General features: G+C 34.7%; 1 protein-coding gene across 8 annotated transcripts in view; it reads right to left on the bottom strand.

The window, feature by feature from the left end:
- The window catches only part of LOC111051590 (prothoracicostatic peptides), a 276,122-nt gene that overhangs the window by 109,347 nt on the left and 147,834 nt on the right, over positions 1-18,941 (bottom strand). Inside the window, exon 1 of one of the 8 annotated variants that reach the window (XM_039438597.1) lies at positions 4,360-4,488. The exons of 6 other annotated variants lie outside the window; for them this stretch is intronic. The gene's annotated coding sequence lies outside the window, so the exon portion shown is untranslated. Of the gene's footprint in view, positions 1-4,359; positions 4,489-18,941 lie in introns of those variants that run through there. One more of the 8 variants, XM_039438594.1, reaches the window with a different exon arrangement.

Genomic DNA, 18,941 nt, shown 5'->3' with positions numbered 1-18,941 from the left:
TCAGATTGAAGAGAATTAGAATTGATAACCGGGGTTTCGAAATGTTTACTATATTAGGACTGATCACCTAAATTTAGATCCACTCCTGTCAGCGTGAATTAAATTGGGAGCGTTGATGCAATTTTATGAGGGAAACTGTCAGTTTATAGTGAATCTCACCATATTCCAATAACAGAATATTGGCCTAATATGTCACAGACCACTTATCTGTTACTAGGCTGCGGCTAATACGCCTCAAAACGATATGATGAGTTATTTACTGGTCGGTCGGCAACCAATAATGATTGGTGATTGATCACCTACCCTTCTATTGGTTATTGACCTGCTAAAGGCTAATAGATCTGAAGGTTAAACCTACCGCTTTATGATCTGACGCAAAATCAGCAACAGCGGAACAGTATTTCACAAAATTACGGATGATATGACATCAGGGTTTGATTGAATTTGGGGTCCTTCCTAACAGAGGGAAAATTTGATTGACTCTATTGGAGACCGTACAAACGGAGACGGTTATTAGGATATTAGTACGGCAATATAGGACCGATATTAACTGGAATTGTGGAATTTGGGTGGAAATAATCATCGGACGTTTTGGAATATTTAATAATTGAGTGCCGGTTGCACAACAGCTGGATAAATTTTAACCGTGATTAATTTCATGAGAACCAATCAGAGAAGCCGTCTTTTCTAAAAGGCCTTCTAGAGTGTTCTAGAAGTGAACCTAATAAATAGTGTTCTAAGTATTTTAATAATATATTTTTGAGGTATTAGAAACATGCTGCAGAACACAGAATTTTCAATGAAATTTGAGTTGATGATGAGAATAATGATGTAATAGTGGGAGTAGAAATTTCTAAAGCAGTTTTGTAGTGAGTTTTACGTTGTAATTACAGTATTTGATTAACATTGGTGTTGCTATCCTTGTCATTCGACAAAGCAGATAGCAAATGTATCAAATCATGGTGTTGTGTATCAAGTTGACATGATACTGTATCATATGTGGTGATATTGTATCATATTGTGCTGATACTATATCATGTTGTGGTTGTTCTTGTTCTATAGTGAGGTCCACATTATAATGACAGTATTTGATAAACATTGGTGTTGCTATCCTTGTCTATCATTCGACAAAGCAGATAACCAATGTATCAAATCATGGTGTTGTGTATCATATTGGTTTGATACTGTATCATGTGTGGTGATATAGTATCATATTGTGCTGTTACTATATAATGTTGTGGTTGTTCTTGTTCTATAGTGAGGTTCACGTTATAATGACAGTATTTGATTAACATTAGTGTTGCTATCCTTGTCTATCATTCGACAAAGCAGATAGCGCTATTCTTTTCTAGTTGGAATGTAATCATCAGAGTTTATTATCAGTTGGGGCTTCTCAGTCTAACTTCCAAAACATCTTCCCTGTTGAAATCTTTGACGCACCTCTGAAACTGAATCAGCCTCAAAAGTTGATTGAAATCTCAGCTGACGGCCCATCAAATCCGCTCCCAAGTAATCCAGTCTGCTAACTTTTGTTGGAGCTTGAATTTCAGTAATGGTTATGAACTTCAGCTATCTGATCTCACAAAACTTGACCTCGGTTGGCTGCTTTCAACATCCACCAAAATGAATCTTTAGGAGTGAATCTGAGATATTCATCCGCGATTAATTCAGGCAATATTCATCCTCTTTAAACAGGGACTGTCGTGAAACATAAAGTAAACCCAGAGAGAAAAGATAGCATGGGAAGTTTGAATTATAAACAGCCTATATCATAAGATATCTACAGATGGAAATGAATTGGAAGTTGCGTTTGTTCAAATGCTAAATTATGAATAATCTATTATAAAAGCGAAATGGCTACTCACTGACTGACTGACTGACTCACTCACTCGCAGAACTAAAAATCTACCGGACCAAAAACGTTCAAATTTGGTAGGTATGTTCAGTTGGCCCTTTAGAGGCGCACTAAGAAATCTTTTGGCAATATTTTAACTCTAAGGGTGGTTTTTAAGGGTTTGAAGTTCGTCTTTAGCATGTATATTCTTCTTATTCCATAATCTTAAAATTATAATTGAAATGTCCATACCATATGTTAATATAGAACTATAATCTAGAGAGAGTACCACTTCGAAACAGTTGTTCTGGTAACTAAATTGATAATTTTGTCAGGTTGGCATTAAGTTAAGTTGACTTTGTTAGGTTGGCACCAAGTTGAAGATTGAAATGCATTTATCGCGGAAAAATTGATTGGGCAATGCTACTTCAATCAGAGCTATTCCTGGGAATATTATATTGTAAGCCGTAGGGCTCGCTTCGCTCGCCATATCCGTTTAGTCTGGACCCCCGACTGGATCGTCCTAACATATGATAAAAATGCTCAAATGAGAAATGCAGGCGAGCCTGCTGATCTCATTCTTGGACGATCCAGTCGGAGGTCCAGGGGGCGGAGCCCCCTGGCTAGACGGATATGGCGAGCGAAGCGAGCCTGACGGCTAGTTATTATTAAACGAAATTCAAATTAAATGCTGTAAATCACTCCGAAGACTTCTGCTACTGCAAATATTGACAACAGGGTAAACAGCTAGAAATGGCCTTATTAAAAATTAGCGCTGCTACACAGAGATTGTCAGTTTGGTGTAAGGGTAAGCATTCCTGACCGGCAATTAGGAGGTACTGGGTTCGATTCCCGGGCTGACAAATAATATTTGTATAGTAGCGCTCATCGAATTTCCTTCTAGCCTTTTACCCTGTTGTCAATATTTGCAGTAGCATAAGTCTTCGGGGTGATTTATAGCATTTAATTGGAATTTCGTTTAATGATAATTAACCATGAGATATCTTCTTATGCTATCTCTCCTCTATGGTATCACCATAAATGATACAGTATCACAACCAAATGATACAGTATGACCACAAAATGATACAGTATCATCTCAACTTGAGACACAACAACAACAAAATTTGATACAAAAGGCATTCCTTCATCAATACGACATGAGAGAACTTAACGACACTAAGAGAGGTTAGTTGAAAACGAAAGTTGAATCGATGAAGAACTATTGGTAGGTGAATGACCGAACAAGGACAAGGCATGTCATTGGCCTAGACAAGCCACTCCCACAATTGGCGCTTCGTTCAAACGTTACAGCAAAGACTGTTCATACACCAGACATTTTAAGATAATCAATAAAAATATCTCCGATAGAGGAATTGAAGGATTAAAGTGCCAGAAGAAAGTGCCATCATGAGAAAAAGAAAAACATAAAGATTCATTCAAAAGAAACTGTATCCTTTTACTACAAAAAAAGTATTGTTAGATAAGATTGCATACCAGATTTCTTCCACGGATACATAAATTCATGGCTTATAAACTCGATATAATTTGAAAATTCAATGAATTTTATAGTGAGGTTCACGTTGTAATGGTAGTATTTGACCAACATTGGTGTTGCTATACTTTTCTATCATTAGACAAAGCAGATAGCGCCATCCTTTTCTACCTCCAAAACGTTACCAGATTGTTTTTTAACAAAGTACAAAATACATAATCAACAAAATATCCAATTTCGAGTATGAAAATAGATTATTTTATGATTGAAAAATATATTTTCTTGATGAATAAAACATATTTGATTAATTCAAACGAGAGTGAAAAGCTAATAATAGTCAGATATACAGGTATCAGTAAGGCAGTGGCAAAGCAGAGAATCCACAACACTGATCTTCTATCTTTCTCCACTGCCATTATAACATGCACCTCACTATAAACTAAACACTGTAGTTTTCTCAATTATTAACCAGTGTATATGCCAAGAATTCGGATCTCCGTGAAAGAATTCTGGTACAATCCAATCTAAGAATATTTTTAAATAAAATTGAAAAACAATTCATAAATTGAATGCATGAATCAGCGGAGTTTTATATTGCTATCTTGTTTTAACAAACTGAGAAATTGGTGAATTATGCTGATTCAACTGAAAATAAGTTATCAATATTCTAATCCTTTCTTCAAAAACTAATAGAAGAATAAATGCAACTGATTGAATGAAATTTGAATGCATGAATCAGCGGTTTTTTATATTGCTATCCTGTTTTAACAAACTGAAAAAGTGGTGAATTATGTTGATTCAACTGAAAATAAGTTATCAATTCTAATCCTTTCTTCACAAACTAATAGAAGTATAAATGCAACTGATTGAATGCAATTTGAATGCATGAATCAGCTGTTTTTTATATTGCCATCCTGTTTTAACAAAATAAAACGTGGTGAATTATGATAGTTCAACCGGAAATGAGTAATTCATTGCAATCCTTTCTTCGTAAACTAAAAGAGGTATAAATGCAACTGAAAATACTCACAAATAACTGCTATCCTGTTGGAGAAATTGCTATAACTTCAGCTGGCTGCCATCTAGATTATAACCAGCCGACTTCACGAATACTACTAACAACCATTGTTGCCACCTTCGCTATCATTTCCATTTGGGATTCAGTTTTAATTACTGGTGTCGTGAAAAGTTAAGTGCGAGTTTGTTGACTTTACATGTGAAAATTATGCGGGCTATTTAAGTGGCTCCCTGAATTCTTACACCTGTTCACTCGCTTCCTGGTGGTCCATATACTTCACTCTACATACAAAGTTATATAGTAGGTTTATTCAGTTGAACGAGCGTAGCGAATTCCTACTGATAACTATCATCGAGTCCATGGTAGTGGAGAAAGACGGGAAAACAGCGTTGCCGATTCTCTGCCTTGCCATTGTCTTCTATAGAGGATAGCTGATACCGGTATATCGACTACTATAATGGAGGAAAGAACTGGCTTATACACGTACGGGATAGGAAAATTATGTCTGACGCATCATCACGTCTGAACTACTGGACTGATTAACTAATCAACCGAGGATGGTTATAGGCATATTGTCAAGTCTTCAAGATTCCATTACGTCTAGTTTTTGACCGAGCGAAATGAGGTCTAAGATCCAAGTCGACGGTTTGGCATTTCTCTTAATGTTTAAATGTTGCGCATTTACGGCGAAACGCGGTAATAGATTTTCATGAAATTTGACAGGTATGTTCTTTTTTTAATTGCGCGTCGACGTATGTACAAGGTTTTTGGAAATTTTGCATTTCAAGGATAATATAAAAGGAAAAAGGAGCCTTCTTCATGCGCCAATATTAGAGTGAAAATCAGACTACAGAATTATTCATCATAAATCAGCTGACAAGTGATTACACAGATGTGTGGAGAAGCCAGTCTATTGCTGTATTTCCATGAGGTCTATAGTTTCAAGCAGGTACTTGTGGATGAGAATACTGCGTGAGGTCTACGGTTCACAGAACTAATAGTAAAATGGAATCTGCTAGTCTGATATAATATTAACTGTTCATTCTTGTTTAAAATGATCGATTTAATTTTTAGCATCAAGAAAAAAATAATTCCCAATGATTGAATAATTATTAATTTATTTCCTTGTCTACTTATTCAATCCCACTCCTCACTTGTAGTCTCTCTCTTTATCTATCCTCTTCTGTCTCTCTTCCACTCTCTCTTTCCTACTCCCACCCAATCATTTGGATATGCATGAATAAAGCACTCCATCAATTGATCAATCAATCTATAGTGAGGTCCACGTTATAATGGTAGTGTTTGATTAACAATGTATTGCTATCCTTGTTTATCATTCAACAAAGTGGATATCTCTTTCTCGCTTCGCTCTGTTGCCAGATCGTTTTTCAACACTGTAGAAATAAGATTAGTTAACAAAATATTTCATCTTAATTCTGAAAATTCAATATGAATTCATTGAAAAATATTATTTCTTGCTCAGTAAAATTTAATTGATTATAATTATATATGTTGACCCCAACACATATAATTTATAGTGGGGTGTATATTTATTCATTGAAATTATCATTTATTCATTGTTGAAACACCGCTGATTCATGTAGTTACATTACAATACTATATTATCAATATTCCAATGTTGCATTCAATCTTCATTGTAATCAATAAGTTTTCATAATATGTGAATTTTTTTGCATAATTAGCTGTTGTACTGTAATTCATTGTAGATTCGTGTATGAACCAGAATGTTTTGTAACTTACTTGAATAAATAAAATTTGAATTTGAAAAAAAATTGAAAATTTTAAACGAGAATGAACAGTTGATATTACATCAATAAACCCTTCATAGAAGGCGTTGACAAGACTGAGGATCGCCAACGTTGTTCTCCTATCTTTCTCCACTGCCACTATAACGTGGACCTCAGTATATTTATCCTTCTCTCCTACTGTGTCTCACCATAGCGAAAATAAATAGCGCAAGATAGTACTTATGCTAGCTTTTCTCTATGGTCTTACTCACTCTTCTTTCTCCACCCTTTCTCCCTGTTCTACTCAAGCCTCTTCCTCTTTCCCACTCTATTATTCTATCTACTATATTCTATATATTCTATATATTCTATATATTCTATATATCTATATATTCTATATATTCTATATATCTATATATTCTAATATTCTATATATTCTATATATTCTATATATTCTATATAATATTCTATATATTCTATATATTCTATTCCCACTCAATTATTTCCCACTATTATAATTATTTATTTTTTTACTTATTTTTTTTATTTATTTCTTATTTTTTTATTTTATTTTACTGAGTATTGCTTGTTAAATTACAATTTAGTATTGTATTGGAGGGTTAAGTGTAAGAAAGGGCCGACCGCGCCCTAACTTCGCCCTCCCAGGTATAAAATAAAGACAGTCATTCTATTCTACTCTCTCCTACTGAACCTCTCCAACTTCAAATTCTCTCTCTCTCTTCCTCCTTGTATCATCCACTTCAACTTCTATTCTATCCCCTACTATCTTCCACTCTTCCTCTCCAACCTCACTCTATATTCTCTCTCTCTTTATATCATCCACTTTAACCTCTATTCGATTAATAATTATTTGACACAGCCGGCACTCTTCATAAGACTGACTGTTTCGCCTGGAGGTATTCTTTCTTATCCCTCTAATGAAACTCCCCTAGAGACTATAGCAGACATTCTTCCTCAATTGAGCTGCAACATATGTTGACATCGATCGCAACATATGTTGACCCCGCTCGCAACATGTGTTGCTCTCAAACGGGAAGCAGATTGGCAATAAGTATTGCTCATATCCTGGATGTGCCAGTCCTTCAGGAAGGGATTTTCCGCAATATTTTACTGAGCATGATCGATTTTTCTGTCGTTTTTCTCTGTTGGATAAGAGGAAAATTGTTGGAAAAATTTGCTTGTCATATTGAGATTCACTTGAAACTGTATTTCTTATAAATAGTTACCGATGGAATTAAATAGAGAATGCATTTATTCAAATGCTAATTAATATATAATTATTATTTAACGAAAATCCCAAATAAATGCTGCAAATCACCCCGAAGACCTCTGCTACTGCAGACATTGACAACAGGGTTAACAGCTAGATAGAAATTCGGGGTGATTTGCAGCATTTATTTGGGATTTTCGTTAAATAATAATTATATATTAATTAGCATTTGAATAAATGCATTCTCTATGTAATTCCATCTGTAACTGGTTGGCCGCTTTGGCTTCGTATAAAATGAGCGCTGCTATCCAGAGATTGTCAGTTTGGTGTAAGGGTAAGCATTACTGACTAGCAATTGGGAGGTACCGGGTTCGATTCCCGGGCTGGCAACTAATTTTTGGATAGTAGTTCTTATCGAATTTCCATCTAGCTGTTAACCATGTTGTCAATGTCTGCAGTAGCAGAGGTCTTCGGGGTGATTTGCAGCATTTATTTGGGATTTTCGTTGAATAATAATTATATCTTATAAATAGCATGAAAAGATCTCTTCCAACCATTCAAAAATTCTGACAATTTTATCCTTTGGCCCTTCATCAATACAAAGAAAAGAGTTGAAGAATATTATTGATTGTTGAAGGATGTTGAAGTTGAAGAATATATTATACATTGGAAATCATTAATTTAGGAAGTTGTAGCATAATACTCGCAAGGAAATTACTGGCTAAGGTGTGAGTTTCCAGTAGATGAACCATGATGATTGGAAAAAAAGATAAATAAAACAGATAAATAAAATGTGAAGAATTCAAAGAGAATAAAAACACTCCATTCACATGAGCTACTTTTTGAGTTAGGTAATAAGACAATATAAAAAATCCTAAAGCACCCTTTATTTCTAAGGTTTTTGAAAAATAAAGGGTGCTTTAAGATTTTTTATATTGTCTTATTATTCAAAGAGAATATAACATATTCAGGAAGAATCTCAAAATAGTCACTTGAGATTCAATTTCTAATTTATTTTTAATTTTCAAAAGATTGGAGAGTTTATTTTTCAGGACTTGAACTGTAGAAACTGTTGAAACTGTCGCTCAACTCACGCGACTCAGGTCGAGTAGAGACTCGACTCTAGTCGAGAGCATGTGTTTCCAAATGGTGACACTCAGACCAGTCGATTCTAGTCTCCGTGACGTCACCATTTGAAAATACATGCTCTCGACTAGAGTCGAGTCTCTTCTCGACCTGAGTCGCGTAAGTGTGAGTTGAGCCTAAGATATGAATTAAAATAAGAGAATCACAGATCAAACTAATCACATCACAATTATCAGCACATTAAACCGACTCCCTAGGTTGGATTTCATAGGTGATGGTTAATTTCATAGAGCAGGTTTCAATATTATCTACAGTAGATACACTTCGATGTTCACCATAGTTGGAAATGAATTCGAAATTTCCTATTTACAATAAATTATACCGGGGGTGTACTAGAAAAATGCGCAAAGTCCGATTTTTCCAAACTTTGATTTACTATTAGTTTTTAATTAATACTATAAACTATGAATGTTAATTATTTAATCATCAAACAAATGAAGAATATTTAATTTCTTGTAGTATGAAATTATTTTGTGAAGGGAATTATAAGCAAGGAAATTATGATTGATGTTAGAAATTAGAAATAGATTTCCTGAAAAATGAGGAATATTCAATTTCTTGTAGTATAAAATTATTTTGTGAAGGACATTATAAGGAGGGAAATTATGATTGATGTTAGAAATTAGAAATATATTTCCTGAAAAATTTACTTTTATGGACTTGGTGGATTCTCCTTGTATATTGTATACACAATATTTGTATATTTTCTTTTAATAATTGCTGGAGATCTGTATGTTTTTTCTCAATAGTCCAGTATCAATATCAGTAAGTATGCCAATTACAAGTATTTGGAGTGAATAGATAGAAATAAATATTATTATTTCTTTAACAGAAAAATAAAACAGATTTTCCTCTTAAAAATTTAATTTAATTTATTGTGCAATATTTCTAAAGTTTTTAATTCATTGTGATACATTCTGTGATTCATTTGAAGTATAAAATCAACCTTCAAAATTCAAAATTTTAAATCATCTTTCCTGGACCGAAAATCAAGTGACGAAGCAGTGTGTGATTACATAACCTTATCTTTTGGACAACATTAACATTTTATCAAAATTTTTGGAGAGAAATAGTACAGGCTCAGCCTAGTTTTTCCTCCAATGTCATAATTTTGTATTATGATTATAGTATTTTATACAATAAATGAATAAATAGAAAAAATATATTATAAAATTATTCTGTGAAGGACATTATAAGGAAGGAAATTATGATTGATGTTAGAAATTAGAAATTGATTTCCTGAAAAATTTACTTTTATGGACTTGGTGGATTCTCCTTGTATATTGTATACACAATATTTGTATATTTTCTTTTAATAATTGCTGGAGATCTGTATGTTTTTTTCTCAGTAGTCCAGTATCACTATCAGTAGATATGCCAATTACAAGTATTTGGAGTGAATAGATAGAAATAAATATTATTATTTCTTTAACAGAAAAATAGAACAGATTTTCCTGTGTGAATTGCCTACTCCAAACTTATCTCAGTAACATGCATATTGCATTACATGCTAACTTGATAGCTACATTCTTGGATCCAGCTACCACTTGTTCTCTCGACTTTTCTCTCACTCTCTCTCCCCCTATCTCATTCACACACACTCTCTCTCTTTCAAACAACCTCTTTGCCACCACCAACCTTATCAATCAAGATTTATTCTGCCCTCTGTTGGCATCACTCCATCCATCAAACACTTTTCTCAAAGGTTTTCCACTTTTCCTACAGGTTTTTCGCTTTTCTTTCATGTTTTCACTTTCTCCTTCCTCTCACTCTCTCTTCCACTACCACCAACGCGTCACTTCTATTTTACATCAGTGAGATTCCCATCAAACTGTCAGTAATTCTCATGCATAACATCAACGCTTCTGATTCAACTAATTCTGACTGCTTAATCTAAAACTCGCCATAGAATAAGTGACTTGTTGAGCTGTCACCATTCCTCATACATATTTCCCAATACTTCTCACTCTACTAATACTGATAGTTTTCAAGTGAATCCTACTACAGAATTCTCGAGAAAGGTGTATTATTCAAGCCTGTTGAATGTGTGGGTTCTGTTTTGAATAACAAATATAAGAATAACGTTTTCAACAAATATATTCTACGGCAAGAATAACGATTTCAAACTGTGGGAAGTTCGATGATTGATCTTGGAAAAGGGTTACGGGCAACAAACTTTTAGAATGGAGGGAAATATTTCTCTGGAACTGATCTTGAAGAGGTAAATGTGCAACAAGATTTTAGAATGAAAGAAAATACTGTTCTTGAAGAACAATATACTCTTAAAACTCACCAGTCGAGTTGAAAGAGGTTGTTACTACAGTGAGGTCCACGTTATAATGGCAGTGGAGAAAGATGGGAGAACAACGTTGCCGATCCTCAGTCTTGTCAATCAATGCCTTCTATAGTTGGTAGTTGATACAGGTTTATTGATGTAATATTGACTGTTCATTCTCGTTAGAAATAATGATTGAAATAATAATTAAATTATCCTATTATTTATTAAGCGAGAAATTTCTGTATATATCTGGTTATTTATGTTTTACAGGTCTCGAAAACTGCTCTAACGATTCTCACGAAATTTGGAACATAGTAGGTTCATGATATAAAGCTTCGATTTCACTAGGTCTCATCCCTGGTAAAACTCGCTGAAGGACATTGAAAGGATAATTATTATTCATCCTTGGAAAAACAGCTCATTTCGTCGTCTCTCGATAAAGGACCTACTTAGGACCGCTCCTTTTCTTGCTGGTAATCAATGAACTTCCACTTCAGTTGTCATCTAAGTGTCTGATTTTTGCTGATGACATGAAGATATTCCGAGAGGTTGGTAGCCAGGATGATAGCTGTCAATTACAGTTGGATATTGATCGCATAGTTGCATGGTGCCATGCTAATAGCTTGGAAATTAATGTTTCTAAATGTAAGTGTATCACCTACTCTAGAAAACGATGTCCTTCTGCTTACACGTACAGGATTGGTGAAGCGGTTCTTAACAGAGTCAACACTTGCAAGGACCTGGGAATCATATTTGATAGTTCACTTACTTTCTCCTCTCACATTGAATTTGTGTCTTCCAAGGCTAACAGATTACTGGGGTTGTCCTGAGAAATGCAGCTGACTTCAGCAATGTTGTGGCAATACTGAGTGTCTATTATGCCTTGGTAAGAAGCACTTTGGAGTATGGATCCATGGTTTGGAGTCCTCACTCAGACCAAAACATTCGGGTCATTGAAAGGGTACAGAACAAGCTGATGAGGTTCTTATACTTCAGAAGGTTTGGTGGGTCGTGTCCCCTGGGGTTCCCGACTCAGCATTTGAGGGATCTTTTCCTATTGGAGTCTCTACGTCAGCGTCGAGATAAAACATCTGTCTTGTTTGTTTGGGCATTGTTGGATGGTGCTGTAAATTCTCCTACCTTGCTTGCAATGCTGAATATCAGTGTTCCAGCATTCAATAGGCGGAATGCTAACTTGTTTGCGGCTCCAAGGTGCAGAACGGTGCACCATTTTTAAGAGTGCAGAGATTGATGAACAAATTGAGTGTGAATGTTCAGCTTGCTGGGTCAGAGAGAGAGGTGAGGAGTGGGTTGCTGAGGTCAATCCCTCGTTGATGGTTGGAGTTTGATTGGAGAAAGTCTTCTGTGACAGTGATCTCTTTGCTTTTTACTACTCCTTAAGTTGTGTGTTTAATTATTTCCTCTTGTTACTATTTTTTTCTCTCTCTTCCTAGAATGACTTTCTTTTTTTTTTCATTTCATTTTCATATTTTCATTTTATCATTTGCTGTGTTTATTTTTTCTGCTATCTAAAATTGTGTTTAAATTTTCTGTTACGTATATTTTTCAGAAAGACTTTTCGTAAAAATTTCATAAACTTTTCATTTCTTTCAATATTTGTATTAAATATTCATTTTTAAATTGTTTCACTTGTATTATGTGTTAAGAGAGCAATTATGGGATATTATCCTTGTGCTCTCATATGTATCTCAAATAAATAAATAAATAAATAAATAAATAACAGAAGATGCGTGTGCCTGTGTGGGAGAGAGACAGAACTATTTCCAGCTGTGTAATCATAATCAATCAGCGAGAAATTTTATCTAGCTAGACAATTTTTAATCGATTCTATCAACATAAATCTGATTTGTTGACATGGCATGATAATCCTCCTAAACTAGAGTATATCATAATTTTCAAAGTTGATCATTATTTGACAATTTCAAGTGATTAGTGAGTGTTATTTTGTTATTCAATTTGTTTTGTATATAATCTAAATTATGATATTTTTTTTTCAAATGTTTGAACAGAATATTGAACCTGAATTCAAGTGTATGGAACATACCGGTAGCCTACTTTCTGGACTATTTATAGTGTATAAATCAAAATTTGGGAAAAAAAAACAGTTTTGGGCTGTGCCTGTTAGTCCTTCCCCAATCATTTTAAAGAATTGTGTTCCGTTTATCAGAAGTCAATAAATAAATAACGAGCGAAGCTCGTTGCCCCGATATTATTTCATTAAGCAAGGAATTGTATTTTTAATAATTTCATAATGAATTTCCATAGTTAAGATGGAATATTTTGTTAATTAATTATTAAATTCTACATTGTTAGAAGACGATCTGGCATCAGAGCATAGCAAGAAAGAGATCGGGGAGAGGTCGAATGACTCTTCCTTTTTCTCTTCTCTGCACTCTTTTCAGCTGAGAAAGATGGAAAGTCAGAGGAAGAAAGACAGACAAAAGAGAAAAGAAGAAAGAAAAAGAGAGTAAAATGTGACATAAATGTCACAGTGAAAAAGAACAAGAAAAAGAGACGGCAGTCAGGTGAAAAGTGCTTGAGAGAAGTACTCTCTACTCTTCAGAGCGATACGACAGAAGAGGAGAAGAGAAGAGAACAAGAGAGAGAGAACGAGAGAGGGAAAGACTGAGTGAGTAAGGGAGTGAGGAGAAAGAGAGTGTGAGAAAGAGAGTGAGTGAAACTTTGACACTTAAAGTGTCAATGTCAGAGAGAGCGAGCGAGTGAAATAGAGATACATTGAGTGAATGAGAGTGAGAGAGAGAGTGAGTGCGAGAGTGCGAGAGACTGAGTGAGAGACAGAGAGGCAGCGAGAGAGTGAATGGGAAGAGAGATGTGTGGGTGTATGGGGGACGGTAGAGCATGCCCTATCTCTACGCCAAGTGGCTCATCTGTGTCAGAGACCACATATCAAAAACCCTAATGGCGATGCGTTAAGGCTATGCACTAATCACTCTGCACATCTATCGCCTAAAAACCTGCTGCATCTGCTATATGGTGAGGTCCACGTTATAATGGCAGTGGAGAAAGATAGGGGAACCGATATCTGCCTTGTCACTGCCTTATATAGAAGTAGCTGATACCGGAATATCTGATGTAATATTAACTGTGTATTCTTGTTTGAAATAATCGATTACATTTTATTCGACAATAGATATATTCTTTAATGATTGTATAATTGACCGAGCGAAGTGAGGTCTAAGATTCAAGTCGACGGTTTGGCATTTCTCTTAATGTTTAAATGTTTATATGTTGCGCATTTACGGCAAAACGCGGTGATAGATTTTCATGAAATTTGACAGGTGTGTTCCTTTTTAAGCGAGGATGGTTATAGGTCTATTTTCAAGTCTTCAAGATTCCATTACGTCCAGTTTTTGACCGAGCAAAGTGAGGTCTAAGATCAAGTCGACGGTTTGGCATTTCTCTTAATGTTTAAATGTTTATATGTTGCGCATTTACGGCAAAACGCGGTGATAGATTTTCATGAAACTTGACAGGTGTGTTCCTTTTTAAATTGCGCGTCAACGTACATAGAAGGTTTTTGGAAATTTTGCATTTCAAGGATAATATAAAAGGAAAAAGGAGCCTCCTTCATACGCCAATATTAGAGTAGAAATCAGACTATAGAATTATTCATCATAAATCAGCTGACAAGTGATTACACAGATGTGTGGAGAAGCCAGTCTATTACTGTATTTGTATAAGGTCTATAGTTTCCATCAAAGACATTAAAGAGTCTTCTTTAAGCGGGGTTTACACCAAAGTTATTAACAAAATGGTTATAACTTAATCCTTATAGATTCTATTAGATTGAACGGAAGTTGACAAACACATATGTTCATCATGTGTATGACAAGTTATGTTCAATCTAATATAATCTTAAATGGATTGAGCTATTGACATTTTTCTAATGAATTTGGTCTAATCGTAGCTTTAAGATCTTTGGTTTCAATATTTTGCTTTGCAGTCATGGTATTATTATGCGTGCCCATCAGTATCAATATTCTCACATTCGAAAAAACTAATTTAATAGGTGAATAAAAATAAACAAATGAACTAAATAATACTGGAGAAATTTATTATAATATTTTTGATTCTAAAAAAATGATTTTCATCAGATATAAAGATCATCATGGAACTGGATTAATTATATCATATGGAATACAAATTCAAACGTGAACTGAGTTTGTTAACATTTAAAACAGTTGACATCTGGTACTTGTGGATGAGAATACTGCGTGAGGTCTACTGTTCACAGAACTACTAGTATATGTAACAATCTGTTTTATAAATGCACAATTCAGGTTAAATAATTTAAATGATTGACAAGTCCATATCCCCTTTTAAGAGGAGGTCATTGACTGCTAAATTATAAAAAAATCGTACATTGTTGAAACACGATCTGGAGTTACAATAGGTTAGCGCTAGCTTCTGGTTAATGATAGGAGGACAGTGTTGCCAATTCTTTGCCTTGCCACTGCCTTCTATAGAGAATAGCTGATACCGGTATATCTGATGTAATCATAACTGCCAATTCTTGTTTAGAATAAGCATTTATATTCCATTTGTCAAATAGCTAGTTTTTCCCAAGCTCTAATGATACATTTTCGAAATTGTAAAGGTGAAATATTTTGTTGATTTATGATATTTCTACATTGTTAAAAAAGATCTGGTATCATTACGGAGCTAGAAAAGGATAGGACTATCTGTTTTGTCGAATGATAGACAAGGATAACAGCACCAATTCTTATCAGACATTATAACGTGATCCTTTGCCTTGCGACTGCCCCCTATATAGGATGACTGATACCGGTATATCTAATGTAATATCGACTGTTTAAAATAATCAATTATATTTTATTCGTTGATAGATATATTCTTCAATGATTGTATAATGAACTTTAATAATAATAACTTTTTTCATCAATTATATTTCTACATTGTTGAAAAACGATTTGGCAAACATCGCGGAGCTAGAAAAGGATAGCGGTATCTGCTTTGTCGAATGATAGACAAGGATAGCAACACCAGTTCAATTCAAATACTGCCATTATAACGTGGACCTCTGTTTTACCACTGCCATCTAAAAAGGATAGCTGCTACCGTTATATCTAATGTAATATCAAGTAGTGTTTAAAATAATCAATTCTATTTTATTCGTGATGAACATATTTTATTTCACAACAATTAAATGATAGATGTTCATAATCAAGATCAAATATTCCACTATTTGTGTAGATGAGAAGTTGATATTGTGGTAATTACTCATATTAAATAAAAAGACTAAGGAATTGTCAAAAGCCGCAGATTTTATTGATAGTTAGAAAGAGCGGTTTCCAGAGATTGACAATGGTGTAACAACCGAAACCGGTCTTTCTAACTATCAATAAAATCTGTGGTTTTTTGACAATTTCTTAGTATTTTTATTCAATAAATTATACTTCTACATTGTTGAAAGAGATCTGGCATCATTACGGAGCTAGAAAAGGATAGGACTATCTGCTTTGTCGAATGATAGACAAGAATAGCAATACCAACATTAATGAAATACTGCCATTATAACGTGGACCTCACTAATATCACTCAGCACACATCTATGGCCTAAAAACTTGCTGCATCTGCTTTATACTGTATGGCTTGCAAACACAGTTTCCAATAAACGTTCACAGATTGGGTTGGGATTCGAATTGAAAGCACATTCCTCCGGGAGTGGTGTCAAGTGGGGATCACTCCACCTTTGTGAGAACGAACTTTGATTGGCTACTTTCCTTTTCAACTTGAAAAATTTATCAATCCCTAACCAGAGCCAATCCCGTCATTAAGGTCAGTTAAAAGCTTTGTCACTATAATGAGATTCGGAACACACGGAAGTGTGTTTTAGAGGACCATAGAGGAATAGTTATTTGTGCAACTAGTGCGCAAAGTGAAAGTTTGCTGCACCGAAAGAAACGTTTACGCCCGAGCCGTAGGCGAGGGCGGAATGGTTTCTTGAGTGCAGCAGAGGAACTTTGCGCACGTATTTCACATTAAGTTTTTCCTACAGTTACCATTGAATATGAAAAGTGGGTAATTATGGGTAAAATTGCCTGAAATGCATCAAATGATTTTCTGTGTAATTTTATTATTGATAAAAACCTCAATCCTAAAATCCTAAAGACCTCGTTGTCCTTGGTTATAATATCTACTTAATAATTAGCGCGTTGTGCTTGGTTGCACCTCTGCTCACTATAGCAGCCACAGCAGTCACTGTTACCAACTTCATTTTGATTTTTCTGCACTGTTGCTCCATATAACCTACTAAGTATTTTGCATTGCCATGTTGCAAATCTGGAGTGCAGAAAAATTTTTCCCGCACTAGAGCGGAAAAGTGATTCTTTGCGTTCTGTAATCAGTGCAGCAATGGCCACTTTTCAACGTAACTGTAGGAAAAGATACTAGTAGTTCTGTAGTCCTAGTACTAGTAGACCTCACGTAGTATTAAATGAAAAAGACTAAGAAATTGTCAAAATTCATTCAATATGAATAATTACCACAATATCAACTTCTCAACCTCACGTAGTATTCTCATCCACAAGTACCTGATTGAAACTATAGACCTTATGGTAATACAGCAATAGACTGGCTTCTCCACACATCTGTGTAATCACTTGTCAGCTGATTTATGATGAATAATTCTATAGTCTGATTTTTACTTTAATATTGGCGTATGAAGGAGGCTCCTTTTTCCTTTTATATTATCCTTGAAATGCAAAATTTCCAAAAACCTTGTATATACGTCGACGCGCAATTAAAAAAGGATCATACCTGTCAAATTTCATGAAAATCTATTACCGCGTTTCGCCGTAAATGCGCAACATATAAACATTTAAAAATTCAAACATTAAGAGAAATGCCAAACCGTCGACTTGAATCTTAGACCTCACTTCGCTCGGTCAAAAATTAGAAGATATTCCATGGTTTGTAGAATTCATTCAAAGTTTGGAAGTCGTGTACCTAATTCTGGTGTTGTGTATCAATTTGGGATGATACTTGATTAATTTCACGAGAACCAATCAGAGAAGCAGTCTTATCCAAAGGCCTTCTAGAGTGTTCTGGAAGTGAACACAATAGAGTGTTCTAAGTATTTTAATAATATATGATTGATGTATTTCTATAGTGAGGTTTACGTTGTAATTACAGTATTTGATTAACATTGGTGTTGCTATCCTCGTATATAATTTGACAAAGCAGATGGCGAACGTACCAAATCATAGTCTTGTGTATCAAGTTGAGATGATACTGTATCATGTTGTTCTTGTTCTATAGTGAGGTCCACGTTATAATGGCAGTATTTGATTAACATTGGTGTCGCAATCCTTGTCTATCATTCGACAAATCAGATAGCGAACGTATCAAATCATAGTGTTGTGTATCAAGTTGTGATGATATGTATCATATTGGTTAGATACAGTATCATGTCGTTCTTGTTCTATAGTGAGGTCCACGTTATAATGACAGTATTCGATTAACATTGGTGTTGCTATCCTTGTCTATCATTCGACAAAGCAGATAGCGAATGTATCAAATCATAGTTGTGTATCAAGTTGAGATGATACTGTATCATATTGGTTTGTTCTTGTTCTATAGTAAGGTCCACGTTATAATGGCCGTATTTGATTAACATTGGTGTCGCAATCCTTGTCTATCATTCGACAAATCAGATAGCGAACATATCAAATCACAGTCTTGTGTATCAAGTTGTGATGATATGTATCATATTGGTTAGATACAGTATCATGTTGTTCTTGTTCTATAGTGTGGTCCACGTTATAATGGCAGTATTTCATTAACATTGGTGTTGCTATCCTTGTCCATCATTAGACAAGGCAAATGGCAAACGTGTCAAATCATAGTGTTGTGTATCAAGTTGAGATGATACTGTATCATATTGGTTTGTTCTGGTTCTATAGTGAGGTCCACGTTATAATGGCAGTATTCGATTAACATTGGTGTTGCTATCCTTGTCCATCATTCGACAAAGCAGATAGCGAACGTATCAAATCATAGTTGTGTATCAAGTTGTGATGATATGTAACATATTGGTTAGATACAGTATCATGTCGTTCTTGTTCTATAGTGAGGTCCACGTTATAATGGCAGTATTCGATTAACATTGGTGTTGCTATCCTTGTCC

Source organism: Nilaparvata lugens, chromosome 12, assembly GCF_014356525.2.
Source record: "Nilaparvata lugens isolate BPH chromosome 12, ASM1435652v1, whole genome shotgun sequence".
Classification (NCBI taxonomy): domain Eukaryota; kingdom Metazoa; phylum Arthropoda; class Insecta; order Hemiptera; family Delphacidae; genus Nilaparvata; species Nilaparvata lugens.
The sequence above is the reverse complement of the archived record's forward strand: the minus strand, read 5'-3'. Positions and strand labels throughout refer to the sequence as shown.